At 44.3% G+C, this 27,712-nt stretch overlaps 1 protein-coding gene across 1 annotated transcript in view; it reads left to right on the forward strand.

Annotated features, from left to right (window-relative positions):
• Positions 1-391: 391 nt before the first annotated feature.
• Positions 392-27,712, forward strand: part of Plce1 (phospholipase C epsilon 1) — a 290,498-nt gene continuing 263,177 nt past the window's right edge. Inside the window, exon 1 of the mRNA XM_060388995.1 lies at positions 392-638. The gene's annotated coding sequence lies outside the window, so the exon portion shown is untranslated. The remainder of the gene's footprint in view (positions 639-27,712) is intronic.

A 27,712-nucleotide genomic window follows, 5' to 3' on the forward strand; every position in this document is an offset into this window, starting at 1 on the left:
GATGGCTAGCAGTAGGGGAGGCAGTGGGAGAGGACCTCCTGCCCCTGGGGTGTGCGGGGGTTCCCGCTCTCTCGGGAGAACGGCCACTCGCACAGCTGTAGTCGGTCCCTCCCGTGCCCGAGGCAGAGGGTGGTTTCTGGGCTGCTTGGCCAGGGGGCCAGGCAAGGGGGTCTCCGGGACTGTCAGGGTGGGGTGGCAGGGTGGCGGGGGCGGGCCCCGTCCGGCCGAGTCGGGGGCGGGCCAGGCGCGTAGCCGCTCCCCCGATCGCCGGGCGGCCCGCGGTGGCGCTCGCGGCCTCTCACCCCGCGGGCGAGTTCTGGGAAAGCCCGGCCCAGGGCGGGGGCCCACGCCGCCCCGCTCGGCTCCGGGCAGCGCGCACTGTTGGGGCGAGGGACGCGCGGGCTGCGCCCCGAGCGCCGGCGGGCGGCGGGGGCGGCGGGTTCGAGCGGTGAACGGCGGCTGCGCGCCCCGCTGTGCTCCCGGGCACTTGCCCGGCTCCTGCCCGCTCCTGGGCATCGGCTGTGCGGCTGACACACGGTAGCCGGGACTCCCCACGCCCCTGGGGACGCACGCACGCGGACCGGGTCCCCAAGGGACGCCGTACCCGGGCCCGCCGCTCGACTGGCCGAAGATCTAAGGTGAGCCTGCGGCTTTGCCGCCGGGTCCCCCAGAACCGCTGACCGGGAGAGATGGGCTGGGTGCTCTCCGGGCTGGGATCGTGCCCGGCAGCAGCCTGACTTCGTGTACCTGGTGGCCCAGGCGCCCGCCTCCCAGGGGACAGCCCCGGCAGCCATCCCTGGGGGAATGCGAGGCTGGAGGTCACCCGGTGACCCCGGCCTCGGCTCACCATTTCATGCTGTTTCGGTGGCGTGAGAGTGGCCGGCACAAAGAAAAGTACAAGTCCCTTTCGTGGTAGGACTCAGGAAAGTTCTCGGACATTGTTTCCGGAGAGATTTAGCTGCAGGGTCCTAGGAAATACAGTGCAGGACCCGTCCCTCTAAGTGGTGACTTCGAGAAGGGCTACGCTTTTTCTTTCAAGTCCTTCTGAACAACCCAGACACACAGTTCTTTGGCTATGGCTCGTGTTAAGTCCATAGTGTAAATATTGTGTCCCCCACCCCCTGGCGTTTTTAAGCCATGGCACACTTGGTTCAATGGACTGACTCAATTAGTGTGAGAAATATTCCTCATTGAATGAGTTCCGTGCCGTAAGAAAAGCCCTCTGAATAGATAACTAGAGTCTACTTCGCCGAAAACTTTTTTGTACATAGTTCACAATTTCATCAGCATTGGTGGGTTCTTTGACTTTCTTGTAGAAGCACCCTTGTAGGGGTAGGGTGAGGCTGAGGCCGCAGAATAGGCACAGCTAAAGCCAGGAACCTTGGAACCCAGGAGGGATAGTCCAAAGCCAGTTTGGGGAAGTGGTAGCAAGCAGGTGGTTCCAGGGATGCCAGCACTGCTTCCTAGTTGCGAGTATACACAGACTGTGATTTCTCTGACTAATGCTCGACAGCGTGCGCCAAAACAGTGGCTGTCAACCTGGGCGCGACCACCGACCCTTTCCCAGGGGCACCTAAGGCCATTGAAAAACACAGAGATTTACATTACCATTCATAACAGTAGCAAAATTACAGTAATGAAGTAGCGACGAAAATAATTTTGTGGTCAGGGGTCGCCACAACATGAGGAACTGTATTAAAGGGTTGCAGCATTGGGAAGGTTGGGAACCAGTACTTTAGAGTGTGCTTTCTTCTCCCTCACTGATTCCCCCAGTCTCCCCAGTGGCGGCTCTCCCGCCCCGCCCCCCTCCAACAGCCAGGGTCCTCCCTGTTTTGATGCCTGTAGCCTCTTACCTCTATGCATCTGTGAGATTTATGCAGATGTTTCCCCCCACCCCCAAGGTATTTGCTGAGACTTCCCTGGACTGATACCTATGCCTCAAAGGGCTTTTTAGAAATAATTGTGGGCAGGTATTAAACGTTAAGACTCTGCTTGCACAAAGTAAAGCTCTATTTTTGAGGCATTAATGTAACTCCTAAAGGATTTAGGGAAGCGTTTACCATCAGCACATCCTTCACTTACAGCCCCCAAGGGGAAATTTGCTTTGTGCTCCGAAGTGTCTCCTGGTCATCTTTGGCTCCAGACTAGGTAAGAGGTAAGATTAAGCCGCAGGGGGAGGGGCATTCTTCCCCAGTCCTAGTAAGACAGGCTCCTTGATGCATTCCAGATTTGACCTTTGTCATTAAAAAAAAATTTATTCTTAAGCAGATGGGGTGAAGCTAGAGTCCAGTGAAGGTTGGTTGGTTGTCTTTTCTTTTTCTTGTTACATGTTTCTTTTCTTGATGGCATCTGTTTGGTGTGTGCAGTTTGTTACAAACTTGGAGATGAATAGGGTAAAATTGGAAGGGACTGGGCACAGTGAGGGGCTTTTGTAAGTGGAGGGGACATTTTGGTAAAGCATGGCTGTTGGAGGTATGTGTGTTGGGAGTGCCCTGCCTTCCACAAGCAGCGTGCACAGGACAACTGCTTCGGCCCTGGCTCCTACACTTTCCTTGGGGGCTACTTGACAAGAAGTGATAGAAGGTCTGGATGGGGCTTAGAAAAAGCATGTAGCTTCAGGAACCTTGGGCTGGGGAAGGTGAGAGTTGTGGATTGATGGGCTGGAGAATGGAAAAAGAAGGATATATCAGAGTGTACCAGCTGTGAGGCCTGGCCAGGAAGTTAAGATTCTCCCTTCTCCCCTTGGCTTCCTGGATGCAGAATTGAGGTTTGTTAATTCCACTTTAATTCAGTTGAATTATGACCTAAGCATAATTGGGATGTATTGTCAGTATGGCAGCCACTGGCCACATATGGTTAAGTTTAAATGAGTTAAAATAAATGAAGTTAACCACATCTAAGTGCCTTGGATGCTTCATGTAGCTAGTAGACTGTGCAAACACAAGGCATTGCTACTATCTCAGAAACTCCTGCCCTAGAGAATTGTTTCCGCAGTTAATCTCCAAAGGGAATTGGTTTGCAAATGTAATTTAACTGTAAGTTTAAAGTGTCCTGTTTATAAACCCCTGTTGAGTTTACATTGATGAAAACAACTCTAGACAGTGTTCCAAACACTTCGTCTGTTGACTTATTTCATTCTCATGGCACTGGGCAGAAGTGATAGAGATCTGATCCCTTACCTGTAGCCTTCCATGCATTTATAGGTTTGAAAACAAAACTTGGTCCAGCCAGATGTGACTTTGCAATACTCTCTCATTTTCTTAGCTGCTAACAACTATTCATGCATCTTTACTTCAGAAAATAACGGGCAGAGGAGTTATGTAATAGTGGGCAAATGCACACCTATGCCAGCAGTTCTCAACCTATGGATAGTGACCCTTTTGGAAAATCTAATATTTACATTAGGGTTCATAACAGTAGCAGAATTATGGTTATAAAGTAGCAACAAAAATAATTTTATGTTTGGGGGTCACTACAACGTGAGGAACTGAATTAAAGAGTCACAGCATTAGGAAGGTTGAGAAAGACTGCCTTATGTGGACACCATCAAAATGACTTCTTTGTCATGGCTAGTTTCTCAGTTTCTTCTGAGGAGTGTAGACTTCTATTATCAAGTCCATTTTGAAGATGGGAAAGCAGAGGTAATGGAAGGTTTAATGTCTATTAAGTCACAGCTGAGACTCAGTCACACCAGGCTGCCTCTAGAATCCATTCTCTTGACAACTGTGCCATCCTGCATCTGAATTTGAACTTGTGATCCATACAAGTGACTGGGTGAGACTTAGCAGCTTTAATTCAGCTCTTTGTGAAGTTTCAGATAAGGCTATGGCTAACTTGTTTGGTTCTTAAGGTTTGAAAGCTTTGGCATCAGGCATGCAAAGCAATTATGTAGTTTGCCCCTTCTCTCCCTCTGCCAGCCATACTTGGATAGTAGCCATTGGCTCTGTAGGAACCGGAAAGAAAAGAGGTCATTATTGTGGATAGTAGAGATGCCACTGGACTGAGTTGAAACCCGTGACACATGGGGGCTTGTGTGGCCATAACTGTTGTGGAGGGGATGGCTTGGTCTTTGTGTAAAGCAAGCTCAGGGCCATTTTGCTGGCCCACCAGGGTTCCCAGGCTTTTTGGCCTGTTTTATAGGATCTAGATCCACCTGACTCAGTAGGGAGTCTCTTCAGGAATTCACACAAATTCTTTCTTTGAGGTCTTTAAGCTAGAGACTGGAATGGACTTCTCCTACCTCCTAACCCCTAGGAAATCTCAGGTCTAGGCGGTTTCTTTTTGGCCTTTTGGCAATCCCAAAGTTTCTTTTTTTTTTTTTTTTTTTGCATATGGGTTACATTCTGAGTGCTCTGCTATCTGTGTGCTTCTTTAACCCATGATTCTGCAGAACCCTGTTTCTAGCCAGGGAACATGAGTACCTCTTGAAGACCCCTAATGGTCTTTTCCTCACCAGTTATCACGGCTGAAAGGATAAGTTCAGAGACTCTTTTGATCAAAGGCAGAGTTTCCAGACCCAAGCTCACCTGAGTTAACTTAAATCTTGCCCCCAGCCAGTTCTATAACCCTGGACAAACAGTTGTTTTATAAGGTAAGAAAAGTGATTTCTTAGGGATGCGCGAGTAAGATGATTCACCTAAAGCACTTTGTATAGGCCCTCACATACACTAACTAGTCAGCAAGTTAACTGCTAACATTATGGTTTCTTTGCTGTGAAAGTCTGTAGTTTGGGGGTTTGGGAGGTGTATGTTGGAAGTCAAGAATTTTCAAAGGCGAGTCCCTGGAATCTAGATACAACACTTTACATGACCAAAGGGACTCTGCAGATGTGTTTAAAGTACAACACGATTCTGGATTTCTATGTGGGTTCAATCTAATCATACAACCCCCATACAAGGGAGGTGGAGGGCCAGAATTTGTAGACAGAGGTATTTTTGTGTAATGTAAAAAGAGATAAACACAGGCAAAGAGCTGGTAAAACACTACTGTAGCATGTGTGGGGATGGGGGTGGAGAAAAGGCAGGAAAACGAATTCTTCCCTGGAGCCTGCGGAAGGAAGCAGCCTTGAAACCCATCAGAGACTTCGGACCTTTAGGGCTGTACACCAACACATTTATATTATTTAAATCAGTCAACTTGTGGCCATTTGTCACGGCAGCTTCAGGATGCAGAATGCAACATGGAAGAGAAAATGGAGAAGACAGAAATCTGAGGACCCCAATAGGTCAAGTATCTTGCCCAGGGTCCCACAGCTCCAGGTACAGCTGTGTAGTGGGTCCAAGTCTCTTGGTGCTTTCCACCGGGGGCCCTGTCATTCCCAAAGCAGTCACTTCTGTTCACTTTTGACTGGTGTGCCCCTGGGTGTAAGGGAAAGGCAATGTTTGATTTGGTGAGAAGGGCAATGTAGCTGTTTTTGTTTTCCCTTCAGATACTGATTATTGAAGTCCTGCTAAGCTCTTATTATTCTTCTGTCACAGTGCTTGACAGCCACAGCCTGAGGAACAGGCTGGGTGAGTAGAGCCTGCAGGCGCCCCTGCTCCCACCTCTGTTCTTGCTAAACCTCCCTCCTCACTACAGGCTGCTGGCCTTGTCGCCCCACTTCTGCCTGTTTATTGGATTTGCCTTTTCTGGCCTTTCCCTCTGCCCCAAATTCCACCTCCCCTGGCCCCTCTGCTCCTCAGACTGGAGCTGTTTAGTGTCAGGACAGGGATTAGGGTCTCTTAGGTCCTCCATGACAGTCAGTAGGAGTATTTTTGTCTTTTCTTTTGATTTTGTTGGTGATCATTGGCATTCTACCAGACTTCTTTTGACTCTCAAGCTTCTAATTCTGGGAGATAATAATTTGGACCAGGATTTTTTTTTATGTTGTTGTTGTTGTTTTTTGTTTGTTTCAACAGTGTTCCAGGAGTGTTTGGAACTTCAGTCTGGTGAGTGACGTGCTGGCCATGGAGACCCCAGTCTTTTATTCTGTGTCTCTTGCATTGTCTCATGTCTGCTTGCTTTATACATTGAAGCCCTGCCTTGTCTTTTGCATGAAAGGAAGCATTTGTGTGTGTGTATGTGTGTGTAATCACATCCTAAGTAAGGATACAATATGTATGCTCTTTAACCCATGGATTTGGATGTGAAAGAAATGTAATTCTGGATTTTCCCTTTCCATTCCATTTCCATAAGTTTGGGTTCTGGAGGCAGGTTGCTTGTACTGTTTATATCCTGGCCCCATTGCTAACAATTGGTCTGGCCTCCTGCAAGATACATGGCCAAAATGCAAGAGTATACACAGTGGAGGATGATGGTGTTACTTATGTAAGAGGTTGTGAAATTGAATGAGATAACTCATGCAAAGTGCTGAGGACACCTCCTAACATAAAGTAAGACTTCAACACACATTGGCCAGTGTGGGTTCTTTTATACCCAGTGTATGACAGGAAAAGAACTTAACTTCTTCACTGCAATGATACTGGGCTGTTTCCTAGGGGCTAGGTAGCTGGACCTGCCTGAGGTCCCTGAGTTCTCCTGGCTTTCTTCCCAGAAGCATAGTGGTTGTTGCTTGTAGAGGTTGCAGACTTTCCTTCTTCCCCATCCCTCAGCCAGCCAGCCACCTGGCCTGGGGTATACGGTGTAGGATGATGCTTACAACCTCCCCACCTCAACCCCCAGATTCTGCTCCAAATTTGGAATATAATATAAACCCTACCCCTTAACTTTAAGGTTCAAAGACTTACAAGTGTCCTCCCACCTCCCCACTCAGATGGCCCTATATCTCATCATTGAGGTCAGGAGCACTGGGGTGAGAGCAAAGGACCTGGGGACGCAAGTTCTGTCAGTCCTGACAGAACTGATGGTACTGGCCAGTCAGTGTCAGCCAGATTCATTACCAGTGTGCCTAAGGCCTGTTATATCTCTCTGCTTGGCAGACACTGGTGTGGGCGGGTTGGAGCCTCCACCACCCACCACCCACAGTAACTGTGAAAGGTCTCCTTCAGAGGGGCTGTCTATGGGTGCACCCTCATCCGGAAGTCAGCCGGCATCTGCACATTTTTATTTCTTGGTATGAGCAACTAGCTACACTGCAATCATTAAACAGTGAGGCCTCTTTATCCAGAATGAAAGAGGCAGAAGCAAGGAGAGACTCTGTTTTGGTGACCTCATTGTAAGTTTAAAGTATATAATATTACTGAGTATGGAAAATCCAGAGAGTGGAAAGAAAATCATTTGGGAGAAACCACATGTGACCCAGAGCACACTATACACTTCTGGGGTTAAAATATCGTATAACGTGCTTTAATTTGGACATCACTGGTGTTGTTCAAACACTGTCATTGCTAAAGAAAGCGTCAGCTCCCTTGTTATTCCACAAAACAAGAACAGGCCTCACTGGTGAGCATCTTTTCACCAGTGAAATGTTCGCCTGGAAGAACTTCAGTGTTCCTTCCCATCAGCCTGTTTTGTTAATCTCTGGGAGGTGGATAATATTCACGGAAGTCAGAGACTCTTGGCAGGAAATTTTGTCTCCACTTCTTCACCCCTGAAGGCAGAATGAATTAGGAGCACAGGGCAGAGCCTGAGCTCTTTGTCAGCTGCTGGGGTCTGAGCCGATTCGCTGCTCAGCAAGCTGGTTTGTTCTGGACTCTGCCTGGCTTACAGGGCTTGGGGTTTTTCTCTTCCTTGTGGCTTGGGCATGCTTTTAAAACTCACAATGGTAGAGATTAGTAAAACTAGAAGTAGTTGTGGCAGAAATATGCTCCATTATGATTTGAATCTAAGGGCCGAGGATACAGCTCAAGGGGAGGGTGCTTGCCTAGCATCCATGGATTCAATCCCGTCATACCATGGCAGACAGGAGCTGATATTTGAGTCTATAAGAAGAAGACAAGAACTTCTAGAATCTGAGTAACATGATACAGATGTACAAGAAGCTTTCCGCTGATGCCTTTCTGGAGGTTAATGCAGCAGCAGCAGCAGCAGCAGCAGCAGCAGCAGCAGCAGCAGCAGCAGCAGCAGCAGCAGCAGTCTGTCAACCTTGTGTGTTCTCCAGTGACGTCTCTTGGATCTAGGTTTTTTGACTACCCAGTGCTGACAGAGAGTGGCTGGGGATTCTCCCGTGTCAAGTCACGGGACAGCTGATGGTGGGTGAAGAGTGTTCACATCCCAGACGGGCAAACCCAGACCAAATTAGTTGCGGGGACAAGGAAGTGTGCTTATTTCTAGCCACGCTGGGCATTTCGAAAGAACTGTCACCATCCCAGCCATCATGTCTTAAAGAATGTCACCTGTTTACAAGTTAAAACATTCTTTCATACAAACGTCATTTTGACAACTAAAACTCTGTGTGTTATTGTGTGAGTATGGTGTGTGTGTGTGTGTGTGTGTGTGTGTGTATTATGTATGCACATTCATGCCTATGAGTGTGAAGCTACAAGTTGATTCTGGGCACCCTCCTTAGTCCCTGTCCACCTTATTTTTGAGATGGGGTCTGTTACTGAGCTGGGAACTCACTGATTCAGCTAAGCTGGTTGGCTAGCCAGCTCCAGGGATCTGCCTGTCCCTGTCTCCCCAGTTCTGGGATTGCAAGCACACGCCACTGCCCTTGGCTTTTTTGTTTTTACAGGGTTCGCCTCAGGTCCTCATGCTTGCACAGCAAGTACTTTCTTGACTGAGCCATCTTAACACTCAGTATATTTTACCTTTGCATTATTAATACATGCATTGTACATCTGTCTATGGTTTACTGATTTTGACTATATGCCTTACGGTGATTTAGAATTGAGGACTGGAAAGGAGAGGCATCCAAATTTGACCCTCTGTCTTGAGAGTTCAAGGAACTGGTCGACCGGAAGAGTCAACATTTTTGCCAAAGTCTCTTACCTGAAGAGAGGTAGAACTAGACTTTGGCTTTCCAAGTCAAAATTGAGATCACCCTGTGAGTTTCAAACCGTGGTGTGGTTCTGGGTTCATCGTAACTCACTTCTACTCATTTTGGGCACTTCGGCCTCCCTCTCTGTCATGCTCTCTGTCACTAAACTACACAGCTAGCCCTTACTTCTATTTTGAGATAGGGCCTTGCTGCACAGTCCTGTTGATCTCAGAATTGTAATTCTCCTGCTTCCATATCCCCAGTAGCTGGGATTGCAGGGAGTAGCTGGCTTATAGGTGTATACCACCACAGCCAGCCTCTTCATGTGGCACCTCTGTAGAAGGTTTATCCATCCCCTATTGTTGGTTGTTTTGTGACTAATCTCCACTTGATTTCTGTGTAACAATTGACCGATTTCTAGTTTTGTTCCCTCTCTCCTTTCTTCCCCTCCTCCCTCCTTCTTTTCTTTGTTCCTTCCCTCCTTCCTTCCTTCCCTCCTTCCTTTCTTCACTCCTTTCTTCCTTCCTTCCTTTCTTCTTTCACCTTTGTTGTCCTAGGTTCTCGAGAGCTCATAGTAGGAAGGTTGCTTAAACCCAGGAGTTTGCAGACAACCTGGACAACATTATGAGAGCCCTTCTCAAAAGAAAGAAAAAAAAAGATAACAATTTTCAGCTCTGTTCATAATACATAAGTGTGGTCTTTCCAAGTGATGTTTCAGTGACAGATTCCAGTTTTGTGGGATTTCTCTTATTTTTAACCTTTGCCAAAACTTGATACTTTATAGTTTTGAAAGTGCATTTCTCTAATAATAATGGAAGATGTTTTATCATCAGTTTGCATTGTCTCAATTACTTAATCATGTTTTGTTTTTTCCTCTGTGTCTTTGGTTTTCTGTCTTTTCTCTCCTTCCTTCAATATCCCTGGCCCTAGTCATATTTTTGGCAGGTATTTTTCTGCGTTTCTTATTTTGAATTAGTATTTTCTTGATTGTTGAACACCACAAGTTTAAAAGCTGGCTAACATGGGAAATGCAAGCACAATGAAGAGAAAAGCGAAAAAAAAAAAAAACACTTATAATTTTACACTAACATTACTAACATTCAGTTCATGGCTTTCTCTGGTGCTTATTTTCCTTATTGGGCTAATGGAGCTGTATGTCATGGTGACATCATTTGTCAGTATGAAACAGATGACATTTCTTCCTACTATGTGGCTCTATTCGTAAATGCTAATGTAAGAATACATATTCCAAATGCGCATGGTGCTTTACTTTGGTTTTCTGATGCTTTAAAATGCTTGTTATTGGTGTGTATGTGTGTGCAAGTCAGAGGAAAACTTTGTAGAGTCTAGTCTTTCTTTCCATCTTTACAGGCTTTGGGGATTGAACTCAGGTCACTAGCCTTCTTTGGCAAGGCCTTTTCCTGATGATTTCCACAGCCCATGATACTTTTTCATTTATAGAAAAGTTTACATTTTGTATTGTCAGATATCTGTCCCTTGATGGTTATTTTTCCCTTTTACTCAACTCTCAGATATTAATTTTTAACATTAAAATTTCATTATTGCTCCCTTTCCTTTTCTCCTTCTAGTCCCTTTTATGCACCCCATGCAAGCTCCCTCTCAAAATCCTAACTTAATTTTGTAGTGACTGTCATCAGTCTTGCATGTTTTTACGTTATCCCCAAGTTATTATTTCTCTTTTATAAAGATTTTAGTATATTAATAACTAACGGTGAAAACAATGGGCCTCTTTATATCAGTCCTGAGCTTAAAGAAAAATGTCTTTTTTATTTATTAATGAGTACAACATTGGCTTTTGGCTTAAAATAGCATAAAGCTCTTTGAAAAAGTAGTATCATATTCCAGATTTTTTTAAATGAAAGATTATTGAATTTAATCAAATGCTTTCAAATGATTTACGCATTTTCATTTTTGACTTACTGCTGTGTTACGTCTTGTTAACAAATGTCCTACTGACCAGCTATGTTTGCAGCCAAGTTGAGGCGGCTTATTATCATTTTCTTAATGCATTATGTCTCTAATACAGAGATATTAATCTGGAATCTGTTTAGATTTTATTTCAGAGTTAAATAAAAATAGCTCTAATAGAGCCATGGTCAGTACAGGTCAGAATTAAAATTAGCCCCGGGCTCCTGAGTGTGCATAGATGGAATTCCAGGAGCTCCCTGGTGCTCTTCTAAAAGTGTGGGCAGCTTCAGATCTGGTAGTGAGCTGAGGCCTCAGCTTCTGAGGGAGGTGGGTGGGAGCACGAAGCATACAACTGTGGCTTGGTTAACTGGAACCATGTTATTTTAAAAGTTTTTGGCTAATCAAGGGTAATCTCTACATTTGCCTTCCTGAGAGATGAAAATGGAATCCCCCCTTTCTGACTTCTTTGTAACCACCACAAGATAAGCAGCACCAGAACTTTACCTTTGGCTGGTTAGACACCATCCTTGAATCATGGACAGCTGCGTGGAGACTGTATTTGAGATATGGAGTATGTGCCTCCTCTTCTGCAGTGAGGAGGCATTTCAGAACAGGGCAGCAAACCTGGGTGCGGCTCTGTTCTACTACCAGCCAAATTCAATACCATTCTAGTGTAGATGAAAGGCCTTTTAAAATGTGTTCCTGAGGTATATAGAAAGGAGAAAGCTATGAAACTTAAAAAAAAGTTGAATGTCAGCATCCATAGGGCTGAGAACAGACCCTAACATGTGGCTGCTCTGTGCTGTGTTTGTAAACGAGCTGAGGAGAATCCAAATACAACCTGTGACGAGTGGGCTAGCCTCCTCTTCTCTCTGCCTCACACGCTTTGGCCACTTGCATGCCACTACTTATTTTTCTTTAATTTCCTTCCCCTGAGGGGGAAGCAGCATTACCAGGCCACAGAAGAAGACAATGCAGCCACTCCTGATGAGACCTAATTGACTAGGATCAGAAGGAAGGAAAGGAAGTCCTCCCCTATCAGTGGACTTGGGGAGGGGCATGCAGGCAGAGGGTGGAGGAAGGGAGGGATTGGGATGGGAGGAGGGAGGGAACCATGGGGGGGGATACAAAGTGAGTAAAATGTAATTAATAAAGAAAAAAAAGATTATGATGAGAAAATATTCTCATTCACTCAATACTTGTGTATTCAGTGGTCATTTTGAGCCCCTACTCTGTGTCAAGTCCTGGATGGACTATACCATCTGATAAGAATCCTGGTGAGCAAGACCCTTACATCTGTTGCCCACCCAAGCTGACCTGAAGTAGTTGAGAATGCTGGTGAGGACATAGCAATTTCTTATGAACTAAGATATCAGAGCATCTTTCCCTTTCTCAGTATTTCAGATTTTTTAAAATATTTATTTATTTATTTATTTATTTATTTATTTATTTATTTATTTTTGCTTATGGAAGGGTAGTATATAGAGCATAAAGAGAGAGGAATAATTTCTATGTTGTAAGTTTTTGATAATGTTTTGCCAAAGGGGCTTAACGAAATCTCTGTGACTGGACTCATGGTAAAGACATATCTATGACAACGACTTTCTTTTGTAAAGCGTTTCCACTCTCACTTTTCCTTTCTGTAGGCATTTGTCTTCAGTGTGAAGGATTTTGATGGTAATGGCCAGTGCACACAAGTGAACTGCACAAGGAGAGGGAACTGCTCGGCTTGTGAACAGCCTTTAGCACAGAGGCCGAGGGAAAGCTTGGGCAAATGTCCAGGTTGTCAGATGCTACGGTATGAGGAAGTCTTGTGGGTTCATGTGGCATAACTAGTTCTCATAAATACCTCGTTATTGATTTATGGTTTTTTTACTCTTTGCAATAGAGTACTGTGGTGGTTTGAATAAGAATGGTCCCTACAGGTTCATATATTTGAATGCTTATTCCCCAGAGAGTGGAATTATTTGAAAGGATTAGAAGGATTAGGTGGTGTGACTTTGCTGGCAGAGTGGGCTTCGAGGTTTTAAAAGCTCAAACCAGGCACAGAGTCTCTTTCTCTCTCTATCTGCCTGTGGAGAGAATGCAGCACTCAGCTGCTGATCCAGCACCATGAGTGCTGTCATGCCCCCACCATGATGTTAATGGACTAAGACTCTGAAACTGTAAGCAAGCTCTCAACTAAATGCTTTCTTTTATATGAGTTGCCTTCATCATGCTGTCTCTCCACAGCAACAGAATGGTGACCAAGACAAGTACTTTGGCTGTTTCTGAAATGAGGATATTTTCTGAATGTTTGTTGCCTAATGTCCAGCAGTTGGCTTCAGTCCTCTTAGAGTCCAGGTAGGAAATCGGGGTACAAATAACTGAAAATCTCAATATCCGTATCAAAGATTTTAGCTCTAGTTTGGTATTAAATGGCTTGAGGCTAGAGCGAGATCTCTGTCCTTTGGTTTTCTGATGTAGAACATATTGTGGAGAAGAGGCAGGGGGCGACTTCATGGAAAGGTCATCATCTCATGTGGTAAGTGGACCAATCCTTGGAAGGCTTGAGAGTATTAGTTAACCAGATGGGAGGGATGACTTTTTAGGCCTTCTCTCTTTTTGTTTTCACTCTCCAAATGTGTTAGGGTTCCTCACCTTCATGAGCTGAGTTTTACCTTGACGTGATGATTCCAAAGCTGCCTGAGGTCTCTTCCTCACATCTGGGCTCCAGAGCTGCCAATCAAGCTGCCCACCAGGCACTTCTCTTGTATCTGAAATTGGACTCAGTCTTTCCCCAAAGTGTTCTCTCCTGTCCTCTCCACTGGAGGAAGGTAGTTGCCTTTACCAACTTGTTTGCTGAAGCTGGACCTTTGCTCCCACTAAGACCTTAGTTTTTACCACTGAGAATCTTTCCTACTGATCTCTCACCACAGTCCACTGCTTTCCATCGTGACTCTTGTCTTTTCCTTAGATTATGTGCCCAGTAAAGACAGGCAGGACCCTTGTTGACAGTTCATCTCAGCCCAGATGGAGCCTGAAACAAAGGTCCTCAATAAATCCTTGCTAATTATACAAGTGGAGATTACTGCATATTCTACCTCCTATCCTAGATATGATCCAGCTCTGCACTTTACTAACCCCATGAAACTATTTAAAAAATTATTTTGAGATAACTAATTTGCAAGTCAAGCTAGTTTTAATCTATATGCATTTGTCTCTGCATGGGTAGAATGTGTTTAATTATGATATCTCGCTCTTGGTGAAATAGAGTATGTGAAATTTACTGAAATGTTTACCGTGGTATGGTCCATTGTTAAAAAGGTAAGGCCCACCCTGGGATATGGAAGTTCATCAGTACAGCTTAGGGGCGTGTGCTTTATCTTTGAGAAGGCAGGGATCTGTGAAAGGCCCAATATGTGGCATAAAAACTACGTGCTCTGAAGTCCTAAGATGGGTTCACATGAACACCCATCCACGTAATAGCTTCGAAAATTTGCCTAGTGGTGTTCAACCTCAGTCTCAAATGGCTAAAACTGGGGTAACAGCTTGTTGTAAGATAGAGAGCAACATCGATGTTAGCCACTTTTCTGTTACTGTGAGAGAATACCCTGACAGAAAAAGCAATTTTGCATCAAAAGGGGTTGTTAGCTTGCAGTTCCCAGGGGATGCTGTCCATCTTGATGGGAAAGTCATGACAACAGGAGCATGAGGCAGCCCAGCAATCAGGAAGCAGAGAGATCACATTTCATCCACGTACAGGAAATAGAGAGAGAATGGGAAGTGGGTCAGGATCTAAAACCACAAAGTCCACCCTCACTGAAGTACTTCCTTCAGCAAGAATTTAGCTCTTAAAGGTTCTGTGGTCTTCCTAAACAACACACCACCCACGGGGAGCCAAGTATCCAAATGCTCAGCCTATGAAGCACATTTTTCTTCAAGACACCGTCACATGCAACATTATTATTGCTGTTGTTGTTATTATTGTTGTTGTCATTTTCTTTATTCTAGTGAAATGCTTCCAGGTTGCTTGTATCCAGAGTCTTGTTCTTGGCCTGTTGGTAACATTTTTATCAGATACTTGGGAGAGACATAAAGCCACATTTCCCAAATGTGTCTTAAACTGAGGAGATAGCTAATAAAATAGGTGGTAGAGTGACCTCAGTGAGTTGGAACGTTGGTCCTTCATCCAGTAAGATACTTGGTTGGTGTATAAAAGCAGCCAATGGTAAGGAGACCGCTTGAAGGCAGTTCGTCTAGCCCATGGCTTCTTAAACTGTGAGTCATGACCCTGTACGGGGTCTCACAACTGAGTGTAGGAGTAACAACAAATTTGGCCACAATAAAAGGCTCCTGTACACTAAACCACAACAAATTACTTCAAAGTCAAATTAATAATGAATCTAAGGTGTTTCTGGCAGGGCTCACCAGAAACCAGATTATGTATTGCATAATCTCACACAGCCAGAGACCTGCACACAGCACATGCACTTTGCACAGGGTATGTCCTCATCCCCACACTGCCACCTCAGCTGTTTCAACTCAGGTATAACTCAGCATATTATAGACTGCAGTGTTTTTACTGCACTTACAAAGTTTACTCCTCCCTAAGAAATACTGTTGTTTAAAGAAAAACTTTCAATGTTTTCCAACTGCCATTCTTCAGTATGTACATATCAGCTTAGTCTACCTTTGGATTGATTGTATTCCTGTAGTGTTTGATTTTAAATATCGCAGTTTGAATTGCTGACTTGAGGTCACTAAGAAAAAGTTAAATGAATTTTGGCCTGAGATCAACATAGAATTTCCCATAATTTCTGAAATGGCTCTAAACAAACTTCTACCATTATATATATATATATATATATATATATATATATATATATATATATATATATATGTATGTATATAGTGTGTGTGTGCACAAGTGTGAGAAGTGTGTATATGAGTGTGTGCATATGTGTATATATGCATGTCTGAGTGTGTGTGAGTATGTGTGTGTCTGTGAGTGTATGCATAGGTATGTGTATGTGTGTTTGTGAGTGTATGTGTATGTGCGTAGCACTATTCTCAGCACTTACAGTTAAAGTACCAGCTACTCTGAAAAATGTTGAAGATGCTCTGTGTCCTGCAATATCCATTACTCGGCAAATATTGAGTTCTTTGTGCAAAAACAAATAAGAACATCTATCTCATTAGTACGTAAATTTGGTTTAATTTTTACTAAATGATAAAGTTGAATGTATACCAAAGAATTGTTTTGTTTGATTGAATAGTAAGCATACCTGCTTAATATACATGTGTAACTTTGATCATGTGAAAATTTCTTAGGTACAAAAGGGTCGTGAACGGAAGTGCTTGGGAAGCCCCCGTCTAGTGGGAAAAGACTGTGTCCTGGGGTGGGGTCATTGGCAACAGAAAACAGCTAACAACTGGGAAGAGCCTTTTCGAAAAATCAGATAGTGACAAGTAGCAAAGTATTTGGGCAAGGGGACATGGATAAAGAAGGCCAAAGAAGACTAAATGTTTTTTTCTGGATTTCTGGGGGGGAATGGTGCCAGTTATTAGGAATGAAGACGTTAGGTGGAAGAGCGAACCCCTAAGAGGAGGGAGGAATCTGGCTTGATGCTGGCTGTGCTGGTTCTGCAGGGCAGGAAGTTGGGGAGTCAGGACTGCTGTGCTATGCGAGGGAGAGGCTGTTTCTGGAAAGAGGCATTTGGGAGTCATCCACGGAGGTGATAGTTGAAGCTGTGGGTGGAGTGGACAGGGTGGTTCAGGAGTGGCCCTGCTATTTGCAATCATTAGCATTTGTTGGCCTTAACTTGAGATAAAAAGGATAAACAAATGCTTGCTGAAGTAGGAAATAGTTCTACTGCCTTCCCGATTCTTTTTAACTCTTTTTAAAACCAAGTTCTACGGGAGAAACAGCTCATACAAGAATTTCAGGTTTAAACATATACTTGATTTATTCACAGAACAATATATGAATGTATTCTTATTCATAAAAAACATAAATAGTACAGATATGGTAACAATCTCCATTAATTCTTATCAAAGCTTGTTTACTTTTTCAAGTGTGGCTGTGTTGCCGTTTGGTGGGCATGCTTAAGAAATTCTTTATGCATTTATATTGGTATGCATACATGCACATAAATACATACTTTTGGCTTTCTTGCAGTTGTATTTTTTTTCTGCTAATGAGTTCACAGTACATTTTTCTCCTCAGTTTATTTATATTTTAAAGAATGTGACATTATGTCCTGATATGTAGCTCAGAGAGCTGGTGGGGTGCTTGTCTAGTATTCTGGCTTGTTTTGTGTTAACTTGACACAGGCTAGAATCATCTGAAAGTGAGAAAATACCTCAATAGGATCTGGCTGTAAGGAATTCTCTTGATTAGTGATTAATGGGGCAGGGCCCAGCCCATTGTTGGTGATACCTAGTTTCTATAATAAAGTGGGCAGGGCAAGCAATGAGGAGCAAGCCAGTAAGCAGCACCCCTCTATGGCCTCTGCATCAGCTCCTGCCTCCAGTTTTCTGTCCTGAGTGCCTGTCTTGATTTTCTTCAATGATGAACCGTAATGCAGAAATGGAAGCCAAATAAACCCTTTCTTCCACAAGTTATTTTTAATCATTGTGTTTTGTCACAGCAATAGTAACCCTCACTAAGACACCCAGCATGTGCAAAGCTGTTGATTTGATTTTCCTGTACTGTGAAAAAAAAAAAAAAACAGTAAATAGAGCTATAAAAACTTAATATGAAATAATATTAGGTACATTTATCTAGACTTAAGTTGTTAAACCTGTCATCCTGGGTATGAGCGTGCTGCTGTATTTATTTATTCCCCTACGGGTGGAATGTACCTCACTCCCAACTGGTTTACTCCTTTCCTCCTACAGGAATCCATTCCCCGCTGACTGTAAAGCAGAAAACTGTGGAAAAGAGGGAGGCAGGAGTATATGAGATGCCTGGGGCTAAAAGAAACACACAGGAAGAAAAGAGATGGACAGTGCCACTTTTTGGGGTTGCTGAAGAGACTGAAAGAAAGGAGATGTGCGCCTTTGAAGATTCAGAGGTAGAAGGGATGAGCTGAACCATGTGTGTGGGTTTTACAGTGTAGGACATGAATGAGTGAAATGGACCCTAATTATTGCCTCTTTGCGTCTTAGGCCCATCGCATCTGAGAGGCTAACTATTAATAAGCCATCAGTGTCTTAAAGCTACTTGCTGTGCTCAACCTTGACAGGACCTTCCTAGTGTCCAGAAGCTGGAAGTGTTGGAGGTTTTGGGGAGAAGGATGTGCTGATAAGATACAGTGCCCTATTTCCATCCTCTGGTCCACACCAAGGCTGGAGGAAGGTTGATACAAAGATTGGGGAGGTCTGAGATACTTCTCTGTCTACAAATGTTCTATTTGTTCTGTTTTTCTGGAGTGCTTGTGATGGAGGCAGCTCCAGCAAAGACTGCTGGGAAAGGAGATGAAGAGCTTGCATCTTCTCCTTAGAGTAGGTTGCTCACTGTTTCTCACCTCACTTTCCCCTGTACTGTAATTCTAGTTTGGGCATGGGTCATTCTGGAAAGCACTTTGTGCCTGCCCCAGGTGAGATTCAAACAGAGTTTCCTGTTTCAGAGTTCCTGTGGGGAGTTGCCTGTCTCCCCACTGCACGATGTCACTTCTCTTGTTGGACTGAGACTAGAACATAGTATATACTGAGGCTTTGTCTCAGTTTGATGATGTCCTCTAGCTGTCTCTGTTTCTGCCTCTTTCTGCTTTCCCAGCTTTTTATCTTTTGAATGATAGCACATCTTGAGCAAATTAGGTGCATGTTTTAATGCAAGGCACCGAGGCCTCAATTTTCTTCCCCTTCATTTCAGATGCCTTCTCCTGGGATTCGGAGATCTCACTAGCTGCTAATGTGCAGGGAGTCCAGCTGGCTTCTCTCTCCTGGTACCCTGCTCTTCCAGGCTATGGAAACTGCTTGGCAACTAGCCCCCTGAGTGATTCAGAATTATCAGCATATTCCTTGTGGATTAAACCTGGCTGGAATTTCTCTTCGTCTCTCTGTCTTGTTCCCCATGCCTGGCCCATCCCAGCCCAAGTCCTCCCTGCTAGCAGTCTAGTGAACTCTGGTTTGTCTTAGCTTCCTTTGCTTCTACTGTAGCCAAACTTCACTCACCCTCAGGGCTGCTAGACTAATGAATGGGTCCTTTGTCTGCACAGTCTCCACAGTGTGTGTGTGTGTGTGTGTGTGTGTGTGTGTGTGTGTGTGTGCGCCATAGCCTGCGGGAGAGTGTCTGCTGCCTACTTCTCCAGCTGCATATTAGAAGCCCTTGCTTTGCCTAGCGCTTCTCCTCCTCCCAGCATGCCGAGTGCTCCAGCAATAAATGCCCAGCACTTTCTGTGCTCGGCGCTCTTCTCCTTAGAGTAGGTTGCTCACTGTGTCTCACCCCACTTTCCCCTGTACTGTAATTCTAGTTTGGGCATGGGTCATTCTGGAAAGCGCTCCATGCCTGCCCCAGGTGAGATTCGCTGTGTTCAAACAGAGTTTCCTGTTTCAGGCCTGTCTCCCCACTGCACGATGTCACCTCTCTTGTTGGACTGAGTCTAGAACATAGTTTAGACTGAGGCCTCGGGTCACACTTGTTGACACCACTGGCCCAGGACAGGGAGCATCTTTGTGGCCTTCCTCTAGGTTTGCCCTCCTGGCAGATGCCTGATGTCAAAAGCACAGCTTGCTATTTTGAGGCCGACATTGAGAAAGTCCCCTCTCTTTGTACTGAATCCATTTCATTCTGTTTGGATGGTCTGAATGGTCTGCAGGTAGAGTGTTCTCTGTCTAGATAAAGTGGCAAAGTGAGGCAAAGTCACAGAAAAAGGTCCCTGAGACCCCTGGGGTTTGCAAAGGAGTCCTAAAGCACAGTGACCCCACTGTTGTGTGGCCTCTTTTCTTTCCTCGGCATTCTCAATCTCATTCGACCATTGTTAGGAATCACTTTGTGGAGTAGAAAGCTCTGTTTATATAAAATAAAACAGACGAGGACAATTGATTTGTTTATCACATGAACAGTCACTGAGGTTTTGGAAGGAAGTTCCAGCTGTAGTCAAGGGAACCAAGTAAGTGACAAGTGTGTAAACAAATAATTTCCAGTGGTGGCAAGTACTGAGCAAACAGGCAGGCAGGCCGAGTGATGCTGTAGAAACTCACGGGTTGGTGGGAGGTGTTGCTTTCCCAGCAGTCAAAGTGATTCTGAGATGACAGTTGAGCTGGGGTCAGAGGGTGAGATGGGTAAGCCAGGATGTACAAGAGGATTGCTGAGGTCTCAGGATGCAAACTGCAACTGGAATCCTGAAGAGAGGTTTGCCCCAGCATCCTTTAATGCTCTTCTCTCTTGACCATGTCACCCATGAGTTGTGACAAAGACAAGACTTGGATATACCTAACATCCTTGAGGTAGGCAGTGCCTTGGAAGATCTTACTAAGTACAGACCCCAGACTCTGAATTTAGGATGTCCAGATGGTCTAGAATGAGAGCTATGACCTGGTGGCTTTACTTGTCATATGTAGGCCTTTCTCACTTGACCCATTGAAGTTAAATTTTCTCTCTTTCCCGCCTTCAGAGGACTGTCAGAGGTGCCTTCCCCAGTGTAGTTAAAAGAATAACAGCCTGCCATGTTTCTAACTGTGGTAAAATAAGTAAAATTTAATCTTTTGGACACGTTAAAATATACAATTGGGTGGCAAATTTGTTATTGGGCAGCTAATATGTTCCTTACCCGCTTACTGTCCCCTACCTCTCTTCTCTCCCTCGCTGCTATCTTCCCTTCCTTCACTGTAGCCCAGGCTGGCCTGCAACTCTCTATGTTGTCCAAGCTGGATTCAAACTCACAGCATCACAGCAATCCTCCTGCCCCAGCATCTTCAATACTGGGATTATAGGCATGAGCCACCATTCATTGCACCCTTACTCTTTCAGCATCCAGGCTGAAACTCTGTACCCATTAGACAACAGCTCCCTGCCATTTTTTTAAAGCCCACACGAGTTATGGATAATGAGGAAGTGGATGTTATTTCCGAAGCCTCTTCCCTGATGGCAGAGGCTCCTAGTGCCCAGTGTTGTGTCTTTTCAGTGTAGCCTGAAGAATGAGGATCATCAGTAGTAATGGTGAGAAATGAGAGCCTGCTACACGCACATGGCTTCCTTCCTCTGCCTCAGAGTGTGTCGGGTTCCAGCCAAGGCATTTCCCCATGACCTGTGCCTGAGGTAGATGTGAGGGTGAGGGTCGCTGGTCTCAGCCTCATGACAAGAGCAGTGGGGAAGATGACTCATCCTTCAGGAGGTGGTAACTCAGAACAGGCTGCTCTGGGGCGGCAGCTGCCTGGATTTGATTTTCCACTCCAGCCTCTATGGGTACCTACACGCCTCAAATTTTCTCAGTCTCTCTACATGAGTACCGGTGATTCAACTTTTGTCCTCAGCCAAGTACTTTACCAATGGAGCTATCATCCCAAGCATGATCAGCGTATTTTTATGGAACATTTTTATTCATTTCCTGTTATATAGTCTGACACACATTATTTGTTAGTCAGTCACTTAGCTGGGTACAACTTTACTCTTAGCTACCTTACGGAAACAGGAGGATCTTTTGCGCTCAGACATAGGATCACTTTTGGGCCAGTTTGGGCTTCAAGACAAGACTCTGTCTCAAACTTAAAAAAAAAAAAAAAAACAAAAAAACAAAAAAACAAAAAAAACACAACAACAACAACAAAAATATTATATGAGTGAATGAATGAAACATAACTATTGGTTGTTTAGTGCTGGTAAGAGAGGTGTGAACCTGTTATGACTTTAAAGAAGAAGCAATGTTTACAAACACAAAACAAGTAAGCCTTTGTGTGATTTTAGGGAGGCAAGGCAGTGTGAGTTTTCATGATTTTCTACTAGTAAGAAGGGCACTTATAACTTTGATTAAAAACTTGTTGCCAAGTGGTAGTGATGCATGCCTTTGATCGCAGCACTCGGGGTAGAGGGGTAGAGAGCAGAGGCAGGCAGAGCACTGTGAGTTTGAGGCCAGCCTAGTCTACAGAGCAAGTTCCAGGACAACCATGGCTACACAGAGAAGACCTGTCTCAAAACAACACCAACACCCCATCCCCGCAAAAAGAAAGAAATTGTTAGTATTTGTATGGATTTCATTATGCCCCAAACTATTCTTTTAGAGAATGTAATGGTGTTATCTACTACCATATCTAGAAATATAATGTAATGTTTATGGGGAGAAAATAGAAGGAAGATAGAATTAGAATTAGTGGTGGTATATTTTCCTTCACCTATCAGGGTTTTTGTTTTGTTTTGTTTGTTTTCAATTTTCCTGCACTACTTAAGTACTACTTAAGCACTACTTTTATACTTTGTATAAGTTTCTTTTTCTGTTTTGGTTAAGAAGTTAGTATGAAATGTGATATAATAGCTTTTTTGAAGCTTGCCTTAAAAAAAAAAAAAAAAAAAAAGAATTCCTGGCACTGTATAATCACAGTTGCTATTCAAAGTGATGGCATAGTGGCACTGAAAGCAGACCATATTCACCATACCCCCTATGTCAGGGGCCTAGTTTTCCCACACACAACGCAGGTAACTTGGAAAGGAGTCAGTACTACCCAGGGGCTGGGATTTGCTAAATCATAGCTCCATCTCCCCACCTACATTCCCTCTACCTCCCTGAGTACCTTGCTCTCTTCCCCCCTGCCCACACACACACACACACACACACACACACTGCTGTTGGAACCTTGGGAAGGACCTGAAGGCTGATGGTGCAGGCTTGAGCAGCTAGCTGGCTTCAAACTGTGGACTCTGCAAACAGCTCTCTGTATATTTACCTTGAGATTGCACCATCTTGAAAAGTAGAAGTGCCAAAGTGCCTGAAGATGAACAAACAAGGAACCCCAAACAAAATAACAAAGACCCCAAATTTCATGTCTTCTTTTTCTTTCCCAGTGAGGTAAGATGTGTGAATAATGTTGTCTCTCAGCTAAGAGGCACAGCTAAAATGAGCTTTGAGCATTAACGAGGTGTTCTATTTGCATTTTAACTCTACTCAAAACAAGCCACAAGAGTGACATCAACTGTTTGAGTCAGCTGTTGGCCCGGGCATCCACCCAACACTTGAGGTCACTGGTGGCATCCATGAGCAGCAGGAGCAATTTTTTAACTTGTTGACTAGAGGACTCCTCAGTGTCTTCACTGGTGCTAGTGTTAAGTAGAAGATGGGTTTGAAGAAGAACTTGGCTAGAAATGGCCTTGTAATGCATGAAATATGTGAGTTAAAATGCCTGCCGTCTGCCAGGGCTTTGTGGGGAGAACTCCCATGCGACTTCAGAGTTATTTAATCTGGGTATAATATCTTACTTGGTGTGATGATGAAGTGTAGCCTATGCATCACCCATGGAGGACCCACAGAAGAGGATGCGGTAGGCACAGCCATGAAGAAAAGTTTGCAGAAGCCATTTCACGGCTTCTTTTGATGGGATAGGGATCATCTTACTGAGAAATGGTAACGTGAGAGTGTGCTAGAGGACGGCAGTTCTGTTGAGTTTATCTCATCCAGGCTGAGTTTTCATCACATGTATTTTTAATTCTTTGGAAGACACTCAAAGTAATTGAAGGATGACTCGTAAGAATGCTGGCTTGAAGAAACATTCAGCAAATGTGTGTGCTGATGCTGCTTGTCAATTAATTAAAAAAAAATACGTACAAGAGGAGCTTGTAGTTATGCCAGGAAGTGGTGGCAGTCGGCTACTGGGGAAGCCCATGATTTAGATGCACAGGACATGTAATGCAAGACCTTTCAGGCAGCAGTTTTGGGTCCTTCCTGCTTTTTATTCCCCTTCATGTCTGTGTTTCCTAAGTGTACTGCCTTACCCAGGAATGGGAACTGTCCAGTGCCTGTGGAGTTCTGCTGTCCCTGCCGAGATGTTATCTCTGAAAGGGCAGATGATAAACATGGGCTAAAGCCATCCCAGAAGCTTCCATCTATCTCAGCTGTGAAAAATGATGGGGACTCCACTCTGCTCTGCTATCTTCTCATTGGCCTTTCTCATTAGGGGAGGACCTTGTCAAAGCAATCTCTGAGAGGCTCTCACTGTTGGCTTCAGTCCATGCTGATTTCTGCCAGTCCAAGATGTGTGTGTGTGTGTTTAAATCACAAGTTATATACACAAATAGTCACAGTCCGTATGCGCATTGTTGAATGGACTGATTCCCCATGCTTAGGCTGCCTAGATGATAATATTTGGTGTTTTATGGCATTAGCTCAGGCTCTCAGTTTTTGTTCATAAGTATGTCATAATTTAAGATTGCCCTGTACACAGTTATTATGTGCCTTCTTGTCAACTGGTATGGGGCCTTACAATGTGCTGGTCATCGAGTAAGCCCACAGGACTTTCAGAATAATTTGGTTGGCTTACTGTACAGGGTAAGGTCTGTTAAGCAAGTGGTAGAGACAAGCTCTGAAGCCTGTTGTGTGAGCCTTGGAACATTTCAGCATTGTATTATATAGGTAAACAGGTCGCTTGCTGTTTGTGGTGGTTTGAATGAGAATGCCCCCAACAGGCTCACATACTTGATTGCATCATCCCTAGTTGGTGGAACTGTTTTGGGAAGGATTAGGAGGTGTGTCACTGGGAGTGGGCTTTGGGGTTTCAAACATCCAGGCCAGACCCAGGCTTTCTTTCTTTCTGTCTCCCGTTTGTGGATCTGGATGTAAGTACTTAGCTCTTGCTATAGTATCATGCCTCCCTGCTTCTTGCAATGCTCCCCACCATGATGGTCATGGACACACCCTCTGAAACTGTAAGCCAGCCCCTAATTAATGCTTTCTTCTAGAAGTTGTATCAGTCATGGCATTTCTACACAGCAGCAAAAAAGGGAACTAAAACCCCATTCAAAGTCCTACAGCTGAGGGAGCAAGTAGGACAGAAGTACAGTTTGTGACTCCTCAAAAACTGCTTTGGGATAAAGCAGTGAGTTGCGCATTATATGCCTGTGTAGCTTCCACATGCACTAGAATGTAGAGTGTTTTAAGCTGAGTGTAGTGACTCATAACTTCATAACTGTAGTCTAAGTGTGTGCAGAGCCTCAAGGCATAAGGAATGCTGCAGATGGAGGGCAGCCTGCTGTATACAGTGAGACCATATCTCAAACAAAACAAAACCCAGCAAAAGTCTTTTCAGTGCTTCTCAGAGAATACTGGTTGGAACCAGTCCTTTCACCTTCTCTTCCACTCCCTCAGCCCCTCAGTTGGATTCTATCTCCATAGCTCAACATTGTATGTTCATAACAGGAGAACATGATACCATTTCGAAATGTCCTATGTACTTGAGCTGTCTAGTACAGCAGTCACTACCCATATGGCCCTTGAATACCTGAAAGGTGGTGAGGGCAGCTAAGGAGGCCAGAGAAGGTCCTGACTCCTCTCATGTTGGCAGTTGTGAGTTGCCTGATTTGGGTGCTTGCTGATCTCTTCAGCCTCGAGTTATAGTAGCTCTTAGGAAAATTATTTATTCAGCAGTTAGTGGCTTCAGGGGTACAGAAGGGAGTTTTTGTTTTTGTTTTTGTTTTTAAGGATGTGGCACTCTCAGTTACTTATGCTCTAGTGGATGGTCCTACACACACACACATATGCATATACACGCATGTGCACGCACAGAGGCATCACTAACTGGTCTCTGTGGGTTTAAAAACAGTACCTGAAGTTTGAAGGAAAATATGGTGGGCTGTTTATCAAAATAGTTGGAGCAGAGTGTGGGGAGTGATTTTGTTCAGAACACATTGTATATGTATAAATACACAAAAATAAAAGCATTCAGACTGCAAGGTCCTTTCTAGATAAATATATTTTGAAAACCTGCTCCTTTCTGTGGCTTACCATTTTAATTTTTTGAAAGGCAGAAGTTTTAAAAATTATTTTATTATTTTTTTATTAATTACACTTTATTTACTTTGTATCCCCCCTGTAGCTCCCTCCCTCCTCCCCTCCCAATCCTCCCTCTCTCCCTCTTCTCCACATATGCCCTTCCCCAAGTCCACTGATAGGGGAGGTCTTCCTCTCCTTCTGATCCTAGTCTATTAGGTCTCATCAGGAGTGGCTGCATTGTCTTCCTCTGTGGCCTGGTCAGGCTGTTCCCCCCTTAGGGGGAGGTGATCAAAGAGCAGGGCAATCAGTTCATGTCAGAGACAGTCTCTGTCTCCATTACTATGAACCCACTTGGACACTGAGCTGCCATGGGCTACATCTGTGCAGGGGTTCTAGGTTATCACCAGGCATGGTCCTTGGTTGGAATATCAGTCTCAGAAAAGACCACTGTTCCCAGATTTTTTTTGGCTCTGTTGCTCTCCTTGTGGAGCGCCTGTCCTCTCTAGGTCTTACTATTTCCCACTTCTTTCATAAGATTCCCTGCACTCTGACCAAAGGTTGGCCACAAGTCTCAGCATCTGCTTTGATACCATGCAGGGTAGAGCCTTTCAGAGGCCCTCTGTGGCAGGCTCCTAATTTGTTTCCTGTTTTCTTCTTCTTCTGATGTCCATCCTCTTTGGAAAGGCAGGAGTTTTAAGTTCTGGTTAGTTTCCTCTTCTTTAGGGCTGGTGCATTTTCTGTCCTAAGAAAATGATCTGTGTCTTAATGTCATGAGGAGTTTATATTTTTACTTCTTCCTAGAAGAATTACCATGTGGACTTTCTCTTTGGGTCTGTAATCCATTGTGAGTTCACCTTTTATGTGCTGGGGTATGATGGGCCACATTCCATTGATGGAGACGAGTCCCATGAGCAGTGTAGCATCGAAATCCCATCCCTCTTCTTGTGACTTCAGTCTGGATGCTTACAGTCCTTATTCTTTCTGGGATTCCTTTCTTTGTGACTTTTACAACTGAGACAACCTGATATAGACAAATTTTTGTGAACCTCCATATTGATTGATTGATTTTATAAAGGTGTAAGTTGAAAACTGCTTGTGTAACATTCTCATTTGCATGTCAGCCAACTCCTCATGTCAAGCATATATAGAATATAAAGTTGAGATTTTAGGTCTTTGGGGTCTGAAGCGTGATATTTTAGACTCTGGAAGATTTGTAATCGAAAAGTTTAAAGCTGTGAGGGGTTAAACCTTTGTGGTCTTGGACAAGGACCCAGATGAATACACCAGTGCCTTGGGGAATGTTGCAAAGCTTTATTTCCTGTGAGTTATGGAATTTCCATCGTAATAGTTCAGAGAAAGGAGGTCAGGAGGGGGTGGAGCTGCAGATACTTGGAAGAAGCAGCAGTGGGGACTGACTTGTACCGTGCAGTGTTTGTGCATGGGCATGTGCACGTTGGAGCCATGTGCCCTGTGTGCATGTGACAGAGGAGAAATGAAGGATAGACCCCAGAGAGCACAAATCCCTTCTATAATCTCTTTGCAGCGTAGGCCAGGAGGAAAGAGAATGTATAAGCAAACAACTGTCCCCTGGTTGGCTGACTGTCATCCACAGATACGCAGAGCAACTGAGTTTTAACTCAGAGCATCTTTAGGTTTAAAGAGGCAAGTGAGACTGTTAAATTCCACTTCCAGCCTTCACAGTCACCTTGGTGCTTCTTTCTCATGACGGTGAAATGGATGAGCAACTTTCACTCTGCTTGACTGGATAAAATGTTCTCCTGAGAACTTAAGACATGCTCTTAGCTCTGCATTGGACATTCCCTCTCCTTTATCTTTTGTTATGTATGCTGTTCCCTCAATTCAAAGTCTCCTTTCCTCGCATTGGCTATAAATACTTGCTGTCTTTCTGTAAAGTCCCAGCTTAAATCTCCCATCTGTCAAATCATTGAGGATGTTCTGGTCAAGAACCATCTGAACTATGCACACTATAACAGGTGCAAAAAATGGACAGTGTTCTCATAGCTAA

Source organism: Meriones unguiculatus, chromosome 1 (genome assembly GCF_030254825.1).
Source record: "Meriones unguiculatus strain TT.TT164.6M chromosome 1, Bangor_MerUng_6.1, whole genome shotgun sequence".
In the NCBI taxonomy this organism is placed as follows: domain Eukaryota; kingdom Metazoa; phylum Chordata; class Mammalia; order Rodentia; family Muridae; genus Meriones; species Meriones unguiculatus.